Consider the following 17870-nt stretch of genomic DNA (forward strand, 5'->3'; position numbering starts at 1 on the left):
TACCACATAATATAAAATTTTCAGCATTGGTACCCATGAGAGGTCAAATAATACTGTCACTCCAAATATATTAATAAGATTTCCATGGTTGGCTCAATCTTTCTCTTTTGTTCACTTTCAAGGACTTACAGAGGACTCCAATACATCTACTGTTAAAATTTTACTATTTTATATCCATCAGAATGATGCAGGCTGACATCTCTTGGGAGAGAAGAGAATATTTATCATCAACGATCCTCCCACCTTAAAATGATTTTCACCTTGACCTTGACACCAAATATAAAAGTATTTACTTCATCTATCAAAATCTTACTTGACTTAAATTTTTTTATCTTCCTCTCACCTATTGGCCCCAACATTTTCAAGTCAAATTCAAATTCTAGCCTTTTTTCTCAATAAAATTAGACAATATATGTGTATCAGTCAGGGTTTGACCATAAAAACAAGCCATTCTAGGTATGTGGAGCAAGATTTGCCACAGAGAGTTAAAGGCTAACACAAGGCCTGGGAGGGTTGCAGAAAAGAAAGTCAAAGAAATTAATTTTAAAAAGTAGCAGAATCACAGGAATTGCTACCACTGACTGGACTTATGCCTTCAATTCTACAGTGGACACATTTGGGGGATGCATCTGTAGCTCCTGCCACAGGCCTTAAACCACCACTGGAAGATAACAGGATTCCAAATGATGTCTTCATTAACAAAATGAAATTGGAACCCTGATGATAAAGTGTCTGAGAGATGTACAAGAGAGAGCTTAGAAGGGCTCCATAGAGGATATTGGATAGAGAATATGAATGTGCAATTTAGAATTCTCAGATACCAAGAAAGACTATAGGGTCAAGAGTTCACTGAATACTGGTAATGACAAGAATCAAGCAAGAGAATTTGACAATAGCAACAAGGCATACATAAGTAGATGAAAAGAGAGGGATATGGAATGAAGAAAAGTCAATGTCAGAAGGCATTAGCAAAATTACTGCTATGCTAAATGAGGGTTCAGTTACATAAGAGAAACACCAAAAATGTCCACTCTAAAGACAGGTGGTTGAAGTATCTATATATTTGCTCTTGTCCTCCATTACAAGCATATTGCCTAGGGGTACTTCTCTCAGGTTTCTGATCTGTGGTCAGATAAGGACCTGACATGCTTCCAAGGATGCATAAATGTCTGTATTTGACATGGGACTTTGCAGGTAATAGAGGCATCTTCCTTGGAGGATCAGCCAGACTTCCCATCCCCTGAACTTCACTCTTAGTTTCTTCTCAAAAGAGTGGTCATCCTCATGCTTATAGCCACCATTTGTGTTCAACCCACCACAACAAAATTTGAAGCTCAGTGAAGTGGGATTCTGTCTAATTTTTGTATTGATGCTAGCAAAATCAGATGGTCAATCCTTAGTTCTATGTCTGGGAGTTGTTAGTATACAGGTGTACATTACAGGTCAAGATAAGGCCACCTTCACAGATCAGAAATTGTGTGGTACAAGAGTAAGTAATACTGGTTAATTGAGCAGAGGCCAGAAAGAGCCTAGACAGTGACTGAGGGGATCTTTTAAATGCCCTTATGAGCCCCAACATCTGCTCTTCCAACCTACAAAAACATGACATTAAAAGTCATTCCTTTGTGCTGTGAGGGTTTTCTCTTTCCCAATTACCTCCAATTACTTTGCTAGGAAATATCTTGGGCTTTCGTTAACAAATATCCTAGTTAGCAGCCAGTAGACTACAACACAGTTAGATAAGGGTCATGGATTCTGTAGCGGGAAAAGGCATCACCAGAAGTGATTAAGAACAGCCACTCATTACAAGTTTGCCCTAGATCTCAATCTGTTGTAGCTCTAAACTGTACCATTACCATCTCCCACAATTCTCAAAAAGTGCTTCTTCATTTCCCTGCCATTCACTTTCATTGTTCCTGCTTGGTCTTTCCATTCTACAGGCAAGTCACATCAAAAAACCCGGAACCCTGACTTTAGGTCACGATTAAAGTATTGTTGGAAAACTTGTTTATCCCCCGAATTACTCTACTACATGAGCATTCAAATTCTTAATTTGAATAAGAGTGAAAAATGATTTTTAATTAGGAGAACTGAGACATATATCAATATGTAAGTAACATTACAATTGATACCTATTAGAACAATGTTAACTGTAACATATTGGCATTGTCAGATAAGATTGTTTGAACAAAAGAGTTCCAAATTTGGGTGATTTTCCAGAGGATACCAGACAGAATCTTTCTGTCACCTTCTATGATCTTGACTACTTCTTTTATATCTACAGGCAAGATGGAAGCAGAAATGAGTGATTTCTATGAGACAATCTGAAGTCTAGAGCTAAGGTGTGTTGGGAAAATGGATCAGAAGCGATGAAACATATGGCTTTCCTCCTCCTCCACCTAGCCTATGATCCTCCCTCACAAAGACCCCTCACTCATTTCCACAGGCATGGCATTACAAGGCAGCAATGTCCACCATCCTCTACACTAGGTTTGATCACCTGTGACATTACTGACATTTTAGGCCAGAAGCCTCTTTACTTTGGGGATTGTCCTGTGCATTGTGGGGTGTTTAGCAGATTCCCTAGCCTCTATACAGTAGATACCAGAGACTCCTTCTAGTTGTGACAGTCTGATATACGTGCAGGCTTTATCAGGTATCTCATGGGCAGAGGTTGAAAAGCCTTCAGCTGAGGACCACTGTAGTTTAAAGAAGGCGGTGAGCGAAAAAGGATCACAAAAGCTTTCACTGCATTGTGTACAATGAAGAATTGCCAAGATGTTAGTTGTCAGCAGCAAAGGTAGACCTTTGTCAGATGTAGCTAGAGCCCAAATAAATAGCTGAAACTTAACTTAGAAGTACATGTTCCTCAGTTTAGAGGAAATGATTGAGCAGGGCCATCCTAGTTTTAAAATTTAAAGTAGAAACCTTCACCCAAAAACATTCCTGAATAGCTAAGTGCCATAAATAAATCTCTGGTTACCTAAGAGAGAAAAATCAGCATTGCTGCTGGTTCCCTGCTGTGTTCACACATCTTAAGCTTTCATTTTACCCTCAGCAATAACAAGCCCATTTCAGTCCATTCGTGACCTGCTAATGGGATGCATTTTCATATTTATCTGCTTTCACATTGTTTGTGGTCTCTTTGGGAATGCTCCCTGATTGCTCTCCAATCATCTCCCACCCCTTTTGAAAACATTAGGTATTAATTCAAGTTTGTCAAATCTTATATGATGTATTCCATTCAGGAGCTAATACCTCATCAACCATACCTGGCGCTGGAAAATTCCATTTCTCAAGATACCAGCTGTTATCATGGAGACCTTGCATATCTGTTTGGAACAAATAATAGGAAGTGTTCTTGATGAGCTCATTTTTTGAAGCTAGTAAAGTTCTATAAATTATATGTGCAATATATGAAATATGCCACAATGTATGCTTCAAAGGTAAATAAATTTATAGCACAGTAATATGAGTGCATCTTTGATATCAACTTAAATAATGACAATAACTTAAGATATGTATGTATGTATATATATATATATATATATATATATATATATATATATATCTTAAATTATTTTTAAAAGACATTTTGGGTGAAAGCTGTCATTACTTAATTTCTCAAAGCTCTTTAATCTGTGGAGTGGTTTTTGACAAGGTTGAGGACATGTCATGTTGAATATCCAATCAACATCATTTTTTTTTGTTTCTTTTAATGGCTACAAATGTTGAAAAGCCAATCCATAGAGATGCCTTGTGGCAAATTGAATTAAAACTTTCATAAGTCATTTCACAAGGCCAAGATAATAACTCCAAGACACCAAAATTCTCCAGAGCTTCTTGCATTAAACTCTGGATATGAAAACATTCAACCTCAAAATTTGATCTGAAGTCAGGCAGTTCATGATCATATGTGCCATAGCAGCAGGCTAAGAACTACGGTAATTTCAAAATAGTGATGAGAATAAAAGATATTTCAAGTATTTGTAACAATCATAACCTGTTATAGAAGTCTGAGTGATATCTATAAATGGTGGGATTATAAGTACTGCTAAGACTTTTGTGGTTGCCTGCATTGCTGATGAAAATAAGTGATCAATTTTAGTTAGAGGTTAATAAAAATAAGATGTTTTAAATTTTAAATTTGCAGACCTCCGCAATTTGATCCATAGATTGACAAGATAAGAATGAGTGTCTTTTATTCTTCCTTTTTCCAGTTTTTCATGCATGTGTTTGGTAGTGTGAACAATTGCCTTGCAGACAATGCTATGCAATACAAGAAACACAGAGGAATTCATATTATTTTGTTTAATGAAATTTTGTATCACTTCTAATTTTTTTCTTTTTTATCATTATTTTGTATCCTCTTAAAAACAAACAAACAAACAAAAAAAAGAATGCTTGCTCTACAGGACTAGCATACTCTCCTGCAACATGAAGAGAAAATCAAAGCAGCATTGTGAGACATTTGGAAGACAATAGGATTCAGATTTCTGTCCAGCATCTGCCCTTACCTCTTTGAGATAATCTATTATGCTTCTCCATTGTTTATTCATTCTTGTATTTGCTTCTCTCCAAATATGGCCCTCCCTAAGGGGGTTTGTACCTGTTAATCTGCGTACCTGGAAAAGTCTGCAAAAGTCTGCCTTAAGATTACTACATATCTAGTTCTATAACCACTACGATTTTATCCTGCTGTTTAGAATTACTATTTACAATTTAGAGTTTCTACTTAGAATTGCAATTGGTTCTGTGAGAGCTGATGGTAGTATGCTTGGAACTGGCCTAAGCTGTTGTGCTGGAATAAAAAATGCACTTATATGATACTGATTCTTGGCTAAAGTATGAAGTCTATTGATTAATACTGCTGAGGAAAATGATCAATATGAGGAGTTTAGTGTAAGTGTATATCAGTTTGTCACCATTGTTTGTTGAAACAGTAGAATAATCATCTGCACCTCATCAAGGGAGCCTCCTAGAGGTCTCAGTAGTAAGGCCAGTTACGTAGCAAGAATATGCATATATAACCAGCAAATTATTTTTTTTTAATTTTTTGAGACAGGCTCTTACTATATAGCCCAGACTGGCCTTGAACTCATGACAATCCTCTGGCCTCAGCCTTCCAAGTGCTGGGATTATATGTACACCACAAAGCCCAGAGAAATATTTTTAAACTCTATGGAAAACTCCATTTGAGATTCCCTGGTTCTAAGGTCTGTGATGTACATGCCTCTGACCCCTGAGTAAAAAGGGAGAGTGTGTCTTATCACAATCTTTACCCTAGATCTCTCCTGATTTCTTACTAGAGCTAGAATTTGCTATCATGTGCACCTTCACCTTTAATATTCTTTCTCATTTGCATCCTTTTCCCCTAATAAAATCTAGATTCTTAAATGTCATTTCTGGTACCATGAGTACTAGTTGGAAATCAAGTCCTGGTTTAATTGTTACCACTATTAGTGCATAATTCCCACCCAAAATCCCCCTCTCTGTCTCAATGCTGCTTATCACTATCGAACATGCAATAGTTTTTACTTATTTATCCTATTTATCATTTTATATAATTTTTTGTAACTATGCTTGTTATTTTTTATTGCTCACCCACTAGGAGATTCCATGAGAGTAAGGTTTCTGGTTTAAGTTTTTTCTTTACTGAAATCTCTCTGTTGACTGAACCATAGCTGACTTTCCAAAGATATTCAATGAACAAATGAATGAATTGCAAAAGATGCAGAGTAGAAAAATCACTTAGAGTTCAAGTCTGTTTTGGCTCAACTCTAAGGCTGGAAATCAATACACAGAAGCTCAGAAAGATGGACAATGATAAAGAGTGTGTTCACCTGCTGATTATACTCAAGTCAGTTATCATAAGAGACAGAGATGTTAACTGACAGTCACTAGCAATAAGAATTGATGCACGTAATCTACATTGACTCAAAGATCAAAAACTGATGTCCATGAAGGGCCGTGAGTGGCTAAGAGCAGCTCTTTCTGACAGCTACTGCAGCCTGTGAAGGCAGTAAGAATCACTCAGGTGTGGCATTTCTTTCAGTTTCCCTAATACTTTCAGAAGCTTTTGGTTTTCAGGGAGTTTGCTCGAGGGGTGAGAGAACAAAATGACTGGGAGTTGCACATACCACAGGGATTGTCAGTCAGAGACAATGGCTGTGAATTTTGGAGATCTAAATGCTTGACAATGAGTTTTTTTGATGGGCCACTGAGTCAGGAGATTTGGCTTCTCATCACTGGAAACATTAATCTGTACATGCCCCCATTTGGACTGCTTATTGAGAAAATACAGATTAATTCTGGGAGCTGCACACTTGTACAATGACCAAGTCATTGCTTGCTCCAGAATAGTGTTTTCCTTTTTTATTTTTATTTTATTAGGATATATTTGCAGTACATAATGATTGCATTCATAGTGGGAAGCTGGCACGTGACTGTAACATACATCTTAAGTATTTTTAAGTCCCCTTTCCCTGCCACTCTCTTAACTTTTATCTGTATCAGAATCATCTAAAGAAATTTTTAAGAATATAAGACCTTGGGGTTGGAAATGCAACTCAATAGTAGAGTTCTTGCCTGGCATGTATGATATCCTAGGTTCCATTTCTAACACCACAAACAGTGTATATATTTTGACATATACTTTACACACACACACACACACATACACACACACACACACACACACACACACACACACACACACCTCCAATGGCTAATTCATCAGGCTCTAAAGCGAGGTCTGGGAGTCAGTATTTATAAAATTTTTGCTTATAATTTTACAGATTGGGAAAATCTGCTCTGAATTGTATTATAAAAATTAGCAAATTCAAGAGTTATTAGTAATTTCAATGACTAAAGCACATGCTTGTTTTTGAATTACAGGGAAAAAATTTTTAACTGTCAAATCAGTCCAATTCTTTCAGAGAAGTCCGGGCAATTGGCTCCAGGCCTGGAGAATTTCCTGACATCTTGTTCCCCTCTTCCTTTGGTTGTCTTATTGTTTAAACTTCCAGAAAGAAAGAGGAAAATATAAAAAGTAAATACAAAATTTTATAGGTTTACTCTTGAGTAGGTATGGAGGAAGCTGATACCTGATTGTTGTTTATAAGCTGTTGGGAAGAGTGGGAGAGGGGCAAACAATATATAATTTAACAGAGAGCAAAATAGCCAATAATTGAGAGGTCATGGTCTTTCTCCCGGTATACCACACCCTTCCTACAATTCTCCACTGTCACTGTGAAAAAGTGTCATAGTTAGAGGTCATATACAATTAACCTGCAAAGACCAAATGAATCCTCATAAATTAAACAGCCTCATCTCTTCAAAGGGGGCCAAAACACACACTGGAGAGAAGATAGCCTCTGCAATAAATGGTGCTGGGAAAATTGGACAACTACACACAAAAGATTGAATCTAAACTCATATATCTCACCATGTAAAATCAAACTAGGTCAAAGACCTAAATGTTAAAGTAGAAGCATTTAATTTGCTGGGAGATAAAATAGGTAAAACTCTTGAAGACATGGGCATAAGCAAGGACTTTCAAATCAGAGCCACAACGATATAAGAAATACTACTGAGATACAATAAATGGGATTTTATCAAATTAAAAACAAAAAGGAAAAATTTATGTACACCAAGGAAACAAAAAATAAAGTGAAATGATGATCCACAGAATAGAAAAAAAATTAACTATTCCTCAAATAGAAGGTTAATATCTAGAATACATAAAGAACACAAAAAATCAAATCTCCCCAAATAAAAGATTCCATACATAAATGGCAACCAAAATAAATACCACTTCTCTGAAGTACAGATGACCAATAAACACATGAAAAATGTCCAATATCACTGGCCATTTTTTATATCCATGCAAATTAGAACACCAAGAACCATTTTTATAGCCATGCAAATAGAAAACTGAGAGCCTATCTTACTCCAGCATAAATGGCTGGCATCAAGAAACCACATAATAATAAATAATCTCAAGATTTTGGAGAAAAAAACCATCCTACAGTTTTGGGGAGAATACAAACTAGTAAAACCATTAAGAAAATAAGTATAACCATTCCACAAAATGTAAAAATGGAAATTGCCTTTTATATGGCTATTCCTTTCTTATTACTTTTCCAAAAGATTTAAATTTATCATATTACAGTAATCCATGCAAAGCCATATTTATAGCAGCACAATATATAACACCAGAATCTTGTAAATGGCCTGAATGCCCATCAACAGATGTTTGAATAAGGAAAATGTGGTATTTATACACAAAGTAGTTCTACTTTGCCATAAAGAAAGTTACACTTGAGGCATTCATAGGTACATGGATACACCTTGAGACCACAGTATTAATATTAAATGAAATAAAGCAGACATATGAACATGTATATAACAGTTTATCTTATATATGAAATCCCCAAAACACAAATAATAAAATAAAAGATAGAAAATAGGAAGCAGGGAGACCTTTTTCAAGTGGGAGGGAGAACAAGTAGTTAAAGGAGAAAGAAGGGAGTAATGGTTGAGAAAGAATGCGTTCAAGAAAAAATAAAAACAAAGCTTTTTCAAATGAGAAGGAGACCAAGAGTTGTAAGGAAGGGAGGGCTAGGGGACAAGAAAAGAATTATAGTGTGTTATGTCCATGTACCAACTTGCCATAAGAAATATAATCATCATGTACTGTAAATGTGTACTAATAAAAAATAAATATTTATTTATTTGTTTATTTATTTTTCAGAACCGGGGATTGAACTCAGGCCCCTGCGCTTGCCAGGCAAGCGCTTATTGCACTGAGCCATCTCCCCAGCCCCAAAAATAAATAATTTTTTAAATGCAAAACTTGCTTACAGGGTTGACCTTTGATGGGGACCTGGGACACAGTCCAGCAGTCCCCAATAGTAGTGGGTTATCCGCAGAAGTTGTAGACTTGAGCCTTTCACTGCTCAGCATATTGATATGGCTTTACTTTATATATCTCGTTTTTATACTTTTCTGCTGGATGGTTAAGACCAAGATAAAGCAAGACCTATAGAACAAGAACTGTAACTTTTGTACCTGATAAGGTCAGTCAAGTACCCTCAGGGTTTATCCTGTATCACAGTTTGCAGATCCTTTGTCAGTGTCAGCCATGTAACGTGGCCTTGGGGAAGGTCTCTACTTGCCCTCACTGGTGACAGTGACTCACTGTGCCTTGACTGCAAGCATCAGCAACGCTGCTTTCCATCTGGAAGTGTGGAATTTTGGTACATTCTAGGCAGAGGGAACCAGGCTCTGATTAAAACTTTAGCTGTCTAGTTTTGAATGAATCTCAGTATAGCCTGTGTCTCTTTGGGCAGAAGCATCACCTACATTTTAGGCTTGCAATTTTTTTCTTTCTTTTTTTGTGTGTGTGGCAGGCTCAGCCCACCCTGGGGGCGGGGCTGGTGTGGCATGTGCTGCAGGGAATTGAACCACGGTCCCTGAACTTGCCTAAGCTTGCCTAAGCAGCAGGCGCTTTAGGCCTCTGAGCTATCTCGCCAGCCCCTATGCCTGCATTTTTATTGCAGCAATAAGTTTGCTTTTTGTGAATCATCAAGGGAAGAAAGAGTAGGAAAGCTGTGCATCAATTCACCCAGGTTTTCCTGTGTTCTTTTCTTTTGTAATCTAGTAGTGTAGTCTTCATATGCTGCTGCAGAAATCTCAGCTGTAAGTAAAGAGAAATTAAACAGCCTTCTCCTTAACTTGTGTTGAAGCCATAAAGGTGAAGCACACTTGAAAGGGACATCATCAAAATGTCTCCTTTAACTCTTGCTACCAGCTGATAGCGCTCTGAAGCAGTTTACAGGAGGGAACCTCATTTTGTATGGTATATCTGTCCCTAGAAGTCAGTTACATTTATAGCCAACTAGTACACCCGTCTAAAAGCTGACTAAATTTGTTGTCAAAGTCTGCATTTAATGATATCATGTTGGTAGCTTGAAATTGGCCATTGTGGGCATACTTATACCACAGAAATTGGCCAACATAACATACAAATCAAGTGCTTGTAATTGCCCCTGTAATTCTGTATGTTAAATATTTTACAAGCATCAAAAGCTATTCCCCAGACAAAAACAGACAAAACTAAAATTCCATTCTCTTGTCATTAAAAGTCAGGTTAAGTATTTGTTAAAGTGGATTTTTAAAAAAAATTAATAAATTTGTGAGATACATAATAATTACATTCATATATATATGAATATATATATTCATATGAGATATATATATATATATATATATATATATAACATTTTGATCACTTTTACTCCCTATTCTCCTTTCCCTCTCTTTCGCTTTCTTGCATCCCCTTCCCAGCTCCACAAAATCAATCTCCCTGTTTCTTCCCATCTCACTTTTATTTTTCTCTTTAAATGATTTGTATTTTGGGTCTTTCATATGAGAAACACCATGCAATATTTAACCTTCTGATGTATTTCACTTAGTATTATTTTTGTCTCAAGATGCATCCATTTTCCTACATTTGTATTTGTAAAGTGGATTGCTGGTATTAAAAGCAGCCATACACACTACTATCAAGTATACTCTGCTTTTCCGCATTGGGAAAAAACAGCCACCTCACTAATTTCTGAGTTGTACTTTTCATAATTAATAAAGTGATTCTGAGAGGCTTACTATTCTATGATTCTCTCTCTCTCTCTCTCTCTCTCTCTCTCTCTCTCTCTCTCTCTCTCAGAACCGGGTATTGAACTCAGGTCCTTGCTCTTGCCAGGGAAGCGCTTATTCTACTGAGCCACCTCTCCAGCCCCAATTCCCTTTTTGAAGGGGGACATTTGCCCACTATCACAAGCCCAGGAAAATGAAGGCTTATAATAAAAACTATTTATTTGGATGCCCTCTTCCAGCACAGTACAGCTGAAATCTCATGACAGACTAGAGTTTCCTCCATCCTACAGTAGCTGTCTCCAGTCTTGATCTAGAACAGAAATCACATGAGACACAGAAATTCACCACCCAAGGAAAATGATCTGCCAGCCTCATTTAACAACCAATTTGGCAACACTACCACTCGTGGAGATCCATTGTAGAACAGCTGCCTTCAATCCACAGATTATTCAACTAAAGACAATAAACTATCTTTTTATTAATCTGAGGGACAGGAGTCAGCATTGGTCAGGCAAAGGAAAAAATACATTTAAAGCTTTAGAATCCAAAATATCATGCCGCTCCTGGGTCAAAATCATCCCAAATCCCTGCTGAGGTGTGTTCCCTGCAGCTGGTACTGGTACATGTATGCTTTTCCTCTTTTTTGTCCTAAATACACAAAGAGCAGAGTGCATTTTCACTAAACTCAAATAACAAAGAGAGCAATGGCAACAGAAGAACATATTAAGGAACCAAAGGGCACAACAGAGACTGTCTCCTTCACTAACTATTGCTAACAGTAGGCTGTGCAGGCATATCTTCCAAGAAAACCATTTGTTCTTCAAATGCTCCTACTTAGCTTTGTGTGAAAGAAGCTGCAGACTACCCCTGGGGAGCAAATGACAACCAGTGACCCTATTTGAGTGTAGATAATTTCTATTAAAGCTAAACAACTGTGTCTGTTAGACTGTGGACCTAATGATCCCTTGGGCTCATGCTATCTTTGTTCTTCCCAAGAGTAAAGATTTGATTTATGGGTCCTGCATCCCCCGTTTTTTCTTTTTTCTGTATGACAAAGGGCATAAAAAACAACTGGGCTTTGGAAGACATCTTATCAGAAGTCCTAGAAGAGACAAACCATTGGGATCCACCTATTAGCAAGAACGTAATGCTAACAAGTTTCCAAAATCATTTGCTCATAAGCAACAAAAATGACTCAAGCTCATCTAAGTAATAAAGGTCTAATGGAAAATGAATCTACATAGGTCTCAAGTTCCAGGAAAAGCAGGAATAAAGAACAGTATTTTTTTTCAGAACCGGGGATTGAACTCAGGCTTTTGCACTCACCCTGACTAACTATATATACAGACACCTGTGAACTAAGCAACTGCACTGAAGATGGCAATTTGTACTAGTAGGTTCATTCTTGGAGTGCCTGTCATTCTGGTCTTCTGAATATGGGCTGCTTTTCATGATATGCCACTTGCTGCTCACTGTCCCTTGGGTAGGTGATTGTTCAAAAAGAAGGGGCTGGTGAATGAAGGCAGGAGACAGGAAAAGGAATATTGTGGGATGTTCCTGCTACAAGGTTGTATATGGTTAGATTTCTGGACTTATGTGTAAACATAAGAATTATGTAATTCTATATGCCTACTTGTGAAATATATTTTGATTTTTTAAAATGTTTTTTCATCATATTCTGTAGGGGCTTAAAGTTCAACATATCAATACTTCATGAAAAATACCTGTTCCATGCTATGCCTAAGAGGATTGATATTCAGACAGATAGTGAGGTTAAGCCTAACAGCCTAGGTTGTATGGTAATAACAATAAGCTTCTCTTCCAGAGAATTAACAATCTAAGTTTGCAGACCAAAATCAGAGAGAAAGGAGGGCCGCAAGGAAAGCCAACATTTTGGCCCTAGCCTTCCAAGGTCAATTAAGACTCAGGACATATAGGAGAACTTGTACTGTAACGTCATGTTACTCAGTAGTGTCCCAAATTTTCTGATCAAGTAGATTATGGATCCAAAGAAGAAAGTGATTGATGATGTAGAGTGTGCCTAAGGAGAGTCACATGGAGAGAAAACATTCTCTTAGGCTTTTACGGGGAGCACATTGGCCAAGCAATGGCCGTGACTCATCCACATGGCTGACACTGACAAAGGTTCTACAATCTGAGATACAGGATCTCAGAATAAATCCTGAGGGGATTTGACTGACCTTACCAGATTCAAAAGCTACAACTCTTGTTGCATAGGTCTAGATTTACCTTGTTCTTAACCATCCAGCAGAAAAGTATAAAACTGAAGTATAAGAAGTAAAGCCATGCTGTTATGTTGAGCTGTAGGGGACTCAGGACAACAATTTCTGACATTGCCATTGAAGCGGAAGACCCAATACTATTATGGATTACTGGACTCTTTTAGAATATTTTGCTGAGTGTACACACCTATAATATTCAAATGATGGAACTAAACAAAAATGGGATATATAAATGAATGTCCATTTTGTATCTGTATATTCAAAATGGTTCGGATAGATATATAGTTACATTCTCTTAATGAATAGAGGGATTTTTTGTAATAGTGTTTGTAAATAGGATATCATGTCTGTATCTTGTACAGCAAATAACCACTAGGAAGACAGTATGCAATGTGTTAATTATTGAAACTGTCCTACCAAATTGATTTGTAACTGTCTCATTGCTATTTGTTTCTCAATAAAATTATGGAAAAAATAAAATAAAAAATTTAAAAAAGAACACAGTCTCAGGAAACTTAATGATATACATACAGGAATACTGACTGATGTCCCAATACTAATTTGTCTCAGTTGCCCATTCTCTGTGTCACTGCATTGCTTGATTGAAACCCATGTGAGATGAATTGTGAGTGAACATTGGCGGGCCTATTGATTGACTATATTAGGAATGTTGTCCATGCCTACTTCCTTAGACAGTGGGCAAAGCCATGCAAGACAATTTCCCTGGTCAAGACAAACAGCATGAAATAAGGTAAAGCAAATCAGGGTATTGGAAATGGAGAACAGATACACTAGCATCTAACAAGCCACCTTCTAGTGCTATAGCCTGGAGTTACTCATTTCGAATAAATGATGACCTGGATTTGCACATTATGAGATTTGTCTCTGTAAATTGATTTTTTTAGTATGGCTTAAGCTTAAAAGGAAAACTATATCCATGTGCAAAGCTAAAAGAGTCAGCCATTCTGTCACTTTAGCCATCCAGTGACTTGATTTACTGTGAAAATAATCAATTGAATCAAAATGGTTGGTCTGGTGACCTAGCGCAGACCCAGACTGAAAGGAGCACAGCATTTGTCATCTGTGTGGTGAGAAAAATTATTGTAATATTAATTGTGCTTACTTCTCATTTTGAGGTTAATGGCTTTGCACTGCACTTCTAATTCTAGATTAGAGGGTCACAAAATTTTTTTCTGTAAAGGACAAGGGAGTAAATAATTTAGATTTTGTGGCCTGTATGGTCTCTATCACAACTACTCAGTTCTCTCCTAGTGCTGAAGCAGCCATAGACAGTATGTGAATGAGAGTTATGGCTATGTTCTAATAAAGTTTTATTTAACAACAAAAAATAAATCAAGATGGAGTTGGTTTGCAAACTTTTATTTGTCAAATTTTGTTTTAAATATTTTCGCTTCCTTATCCCTTAAACACTATATTTCTTTTAAGTACATATTGGAAGAGGATATGATCCACCACAGCTCTTTGTTGCAGTCATGTTTTTAGACCTTTCTCTCTTAAATCTTTTATGCTTGTCCCTGTTCTTGGCAACTTTTCACTGTTGAAGACAACTCTCCCTGTATTTTAGTCTCTCTGTCCCTTGAAGTCTTCACTGGGAATGATCATGACTTCTACTCCATTAATCTATTCACTTTCTCATAGAAGCTGTCATCTCTGATAACCAAACTTCACTAACAAGCCTCTTACTATCAATCCATCCTCTACTTATTCTCTTATTCTAGCATTCCATATGTCATCAGTTCTTTGACTCACTGAGGTTACAGGCACTTCTACCTATTGGCCCCACAACTTTCCCACTGTTCATTTACCCGTCTCATCCCCTAAGTTTTCCTGTCCTTCCTTTGGACGGGAGTCATACCCATGTATAACTCTCCTAACTCCACTGTGTCACTATCCCACATCTCCATCTGTATCACAGCTATCTATTCTGAGCACTGAGTGTAGCTTGAGGAAAAATACAACTGCAGTCACAGACCTCATGAGGGCACTCAGCATCCCTGACAAATCGATCACTTCTCTCCAGGAAAGTCAATTTTCCACTCTTGGAGGCAACTACTTTACATAATCCCCAAGTAACCTACCCACGTTCACTCTTCTCATGCAATTAGTATAAGAGAAACTAGCTAAGCATGTATTTCTCTTGGTTTGAAACATTTCTTCTGGCCAGCCAGATAGCACGGTGGACTAAAGCACCTGTGTAGGCAGAGCACAGGGACTAGGGTTGGATCCCGGGCACCACAAACTGTGCCGGCCGCACTCCCAGAGTGTGCTGAGGTGGCAATTGAGACTGGGTATAGTGGTGCATGGGTGTAATCCCAGAGCTTCTGAGGCTGAAAACAGGAAGGATTACTACAAGTTTGATCAGTGTAGTGAGACCCTGTACTAAATACATAAAAAAAATCATGCTGCAGAGTTAAAGGCTGTGCTCCCCAAAGGCAAGGAGCTTATGTTCTAAAGGCCTACTTTGTATTTCTGCAGTTCAGCAAAGGGATTGGGTTAAGTCTTTCCCTCAAACTGAAAGGGACCTGGGGTTTGGGGTAGGTCCAGAAGCAGATATTTGTGTCCTCTTCCCATACAACAGCTTGGAGAGGGCATATAAGATTAAGGGAGAATGGCTACAGAGTCTCTGTAGGAAGGCTGTGTCTCGGGTTCTAGAGCTCTCAATCTCAGTCTGGGCTTTATATTGCATGGCTGTCCCAAAACCTCCTGGCTCCAAGGAACCACAAAAGCCTTGACAATAGACATGTACAGCCAGAGGGGCCTTCTGCATATTTTGGGCAATATAAGGCCCTGCCAATATCTGTATGTCCCTTTGAAGGAATCCCTATGGTGACAAGTTGAATTCTCAGTCAGGCTTATGGTAGCTCAAGACCAATTAAATTCATTGCAGATGACTAAAAGAAATAATTCCATTTTATATCCTATTTTGAAAAGTAAAATGCAGACTCACTACAGTAGATTATGTACAATGTAACTGTGAAGAATAAATTGTTTCCAGTAGCTTTCTGAAGTGCATTGTTACGCAAGGGAAATGCACAACATGTCGGCTGAATGAAAAGCAGGATGATGTTATCCCCGTCCTCATAGTCACAGACCAACAATTACAATATAAATACTTAGGTTGCAAATATGATATGATGAAGTGTCTCTTTGGACCTATGAAGCTTGAATCCCTTACAATAAATATATCAAAATTTACCCTCAGGCCTATGAAACCATCTGATTTTTCTGTACTAGGAAGGAAGGAAGGAAGGAAGGAAGGAAGGAAGGAAGGAAGGAAGGAAGGAAGGAAGGAAAGAAAGAAAAGAAAAGAAAAGTCAAGCTTCTCAAAAGGGCATAGAAAGTTAGAAAAATCTCATATCACCAAAAGTGAGCAAAGAGGGATTGTGTGGAGAGGAAAGTGAGCAGAAATCAATTTTACTTGCCTCGGTCTCACAATGGATTTTGTAAAGTAAAGGGTAGAAAATCAATCTTGTCAAATCAGTGAGAATTTATACACTCAAAGGAGTCTAAAGGTCTTGGAGGGTTGTTAGAAAGTAGAATATTCTGGTCCTCTATCACACCATGGAGGCTATATGGTTATGCTATGCAGATAGTTAACAAAGATTATAGCCATGTATCTCATCAAGATGAGCCCAAGCAGAAGCCAAACCTGAGATTGACTTCCTTAATCTCAGCCTTGAAGAGTAAGATTGAGCAAGTTGTAGGAAGTTCTCAGGGTGCCTATTCCCTGATTTCTAGAACACAACTTCAAATTGAATCTAACAGAAGGCCTTTGAAGCTATCTCTGCACTTGTGTACCTCTGAAATTTGGAGGCTGAATTCTGGGACATCTTCTAAGACTGGTCACCTATGACCATAGGGTAAGACTGTGTCACAGTGTATAGGAATTCCCAGTGATATAACCAGGGACTCAGACAAGAAATCAGGATGTGGAAGGTGGGCCTTGAGCTGAAAGGAGTCTGTGTCCCTCCCTGAGCATTTTTCTCTTGGGAGCAGAGGAGACAGCACAGATAAGTGCTGAAGGGTCAGGAGAGGTAAGGGATCAATGTCTTCTGTCTTAGGGCAGGTGGTCAGAAGTTACGCCAGGAGGTGGACCTGTAGCAAATTTAGCTACATTTATAATTACATCATGTGTTTCCATAAATCTTGGTGAATCTCTTGGTAAGATATCTGCCTATTTGGAAATGTCCTACTTAGATATACCAATGAGTCATGAAGGCCAACATAACAGAGAGCAGCACCCTACCACTGTACCTGAGCCCCTAGGCAAACATATCATTGGCCTTGTACTGTATTTTAAGAAATGGCCACCAAAATGATGGAGTCAAGCCTAAGAGGCCCTCCTTTTGAACCTTTATTCTCAGTGCCAAATTTGAAGATCCAGGTTTGCTGTGCTTAAAAGGAGCCATATAGTCTTTGACAGAAGCTGTATTATCTCAGAAAAGTTACTTGACTTCTCTGTGCTGTGCCTCAGGTTTTCTTAGTCATAAAATGAATATGACAGCATGTTTCAGTTCCTCTCCCGGTGCTGGGACAGAACAGCTGACACCCAGAAGCTAAAGGAGGAAGGGTTTGCTGTGGCTCACAGTTTGCACAGGTTTCAGTCCATAGTTGGCTGACTCTAAGGCAGGGTGACATGGCACAGGACATGGCAGAGAAGCAGCTCATGGCAAGGCAGTAAGAATCCCAGAGGGATCAAAGAATGAGTAAGGAGACAGATGAGGCCACCCTCCTAGTGACCCACCTACTCCAATCAAGGTTCCCCTTCCAATATCATATCCAGCTATAAATCTATTGGTGGACTGATTCAGTATCACCTTCTCATGATCCAGTACCACACAATCATGATACAGTCACCTCCCCAAATCCCCACCTATGAGTGCATGAGGCTTTGGGAACACATTGAAATATAAATCATAACACAGCACTTATATTTGAAAACACTAT

The sequence above is a fragment of the Octodon degus genome, unplaced genomic scaffold (assembly GCF_000260255.1).
Source record: "Octodon degus isolate 3935 unplaced genomic scaffold, OctDeg1.0 scaffold00069, whole genome shotgun sequence".
NCBI classification, from domain to species: Eukaryota; Metazoa; Chordata; class Mammalia; order Rodentia; family Octodontidae; genus Octodon; species Octodon degus.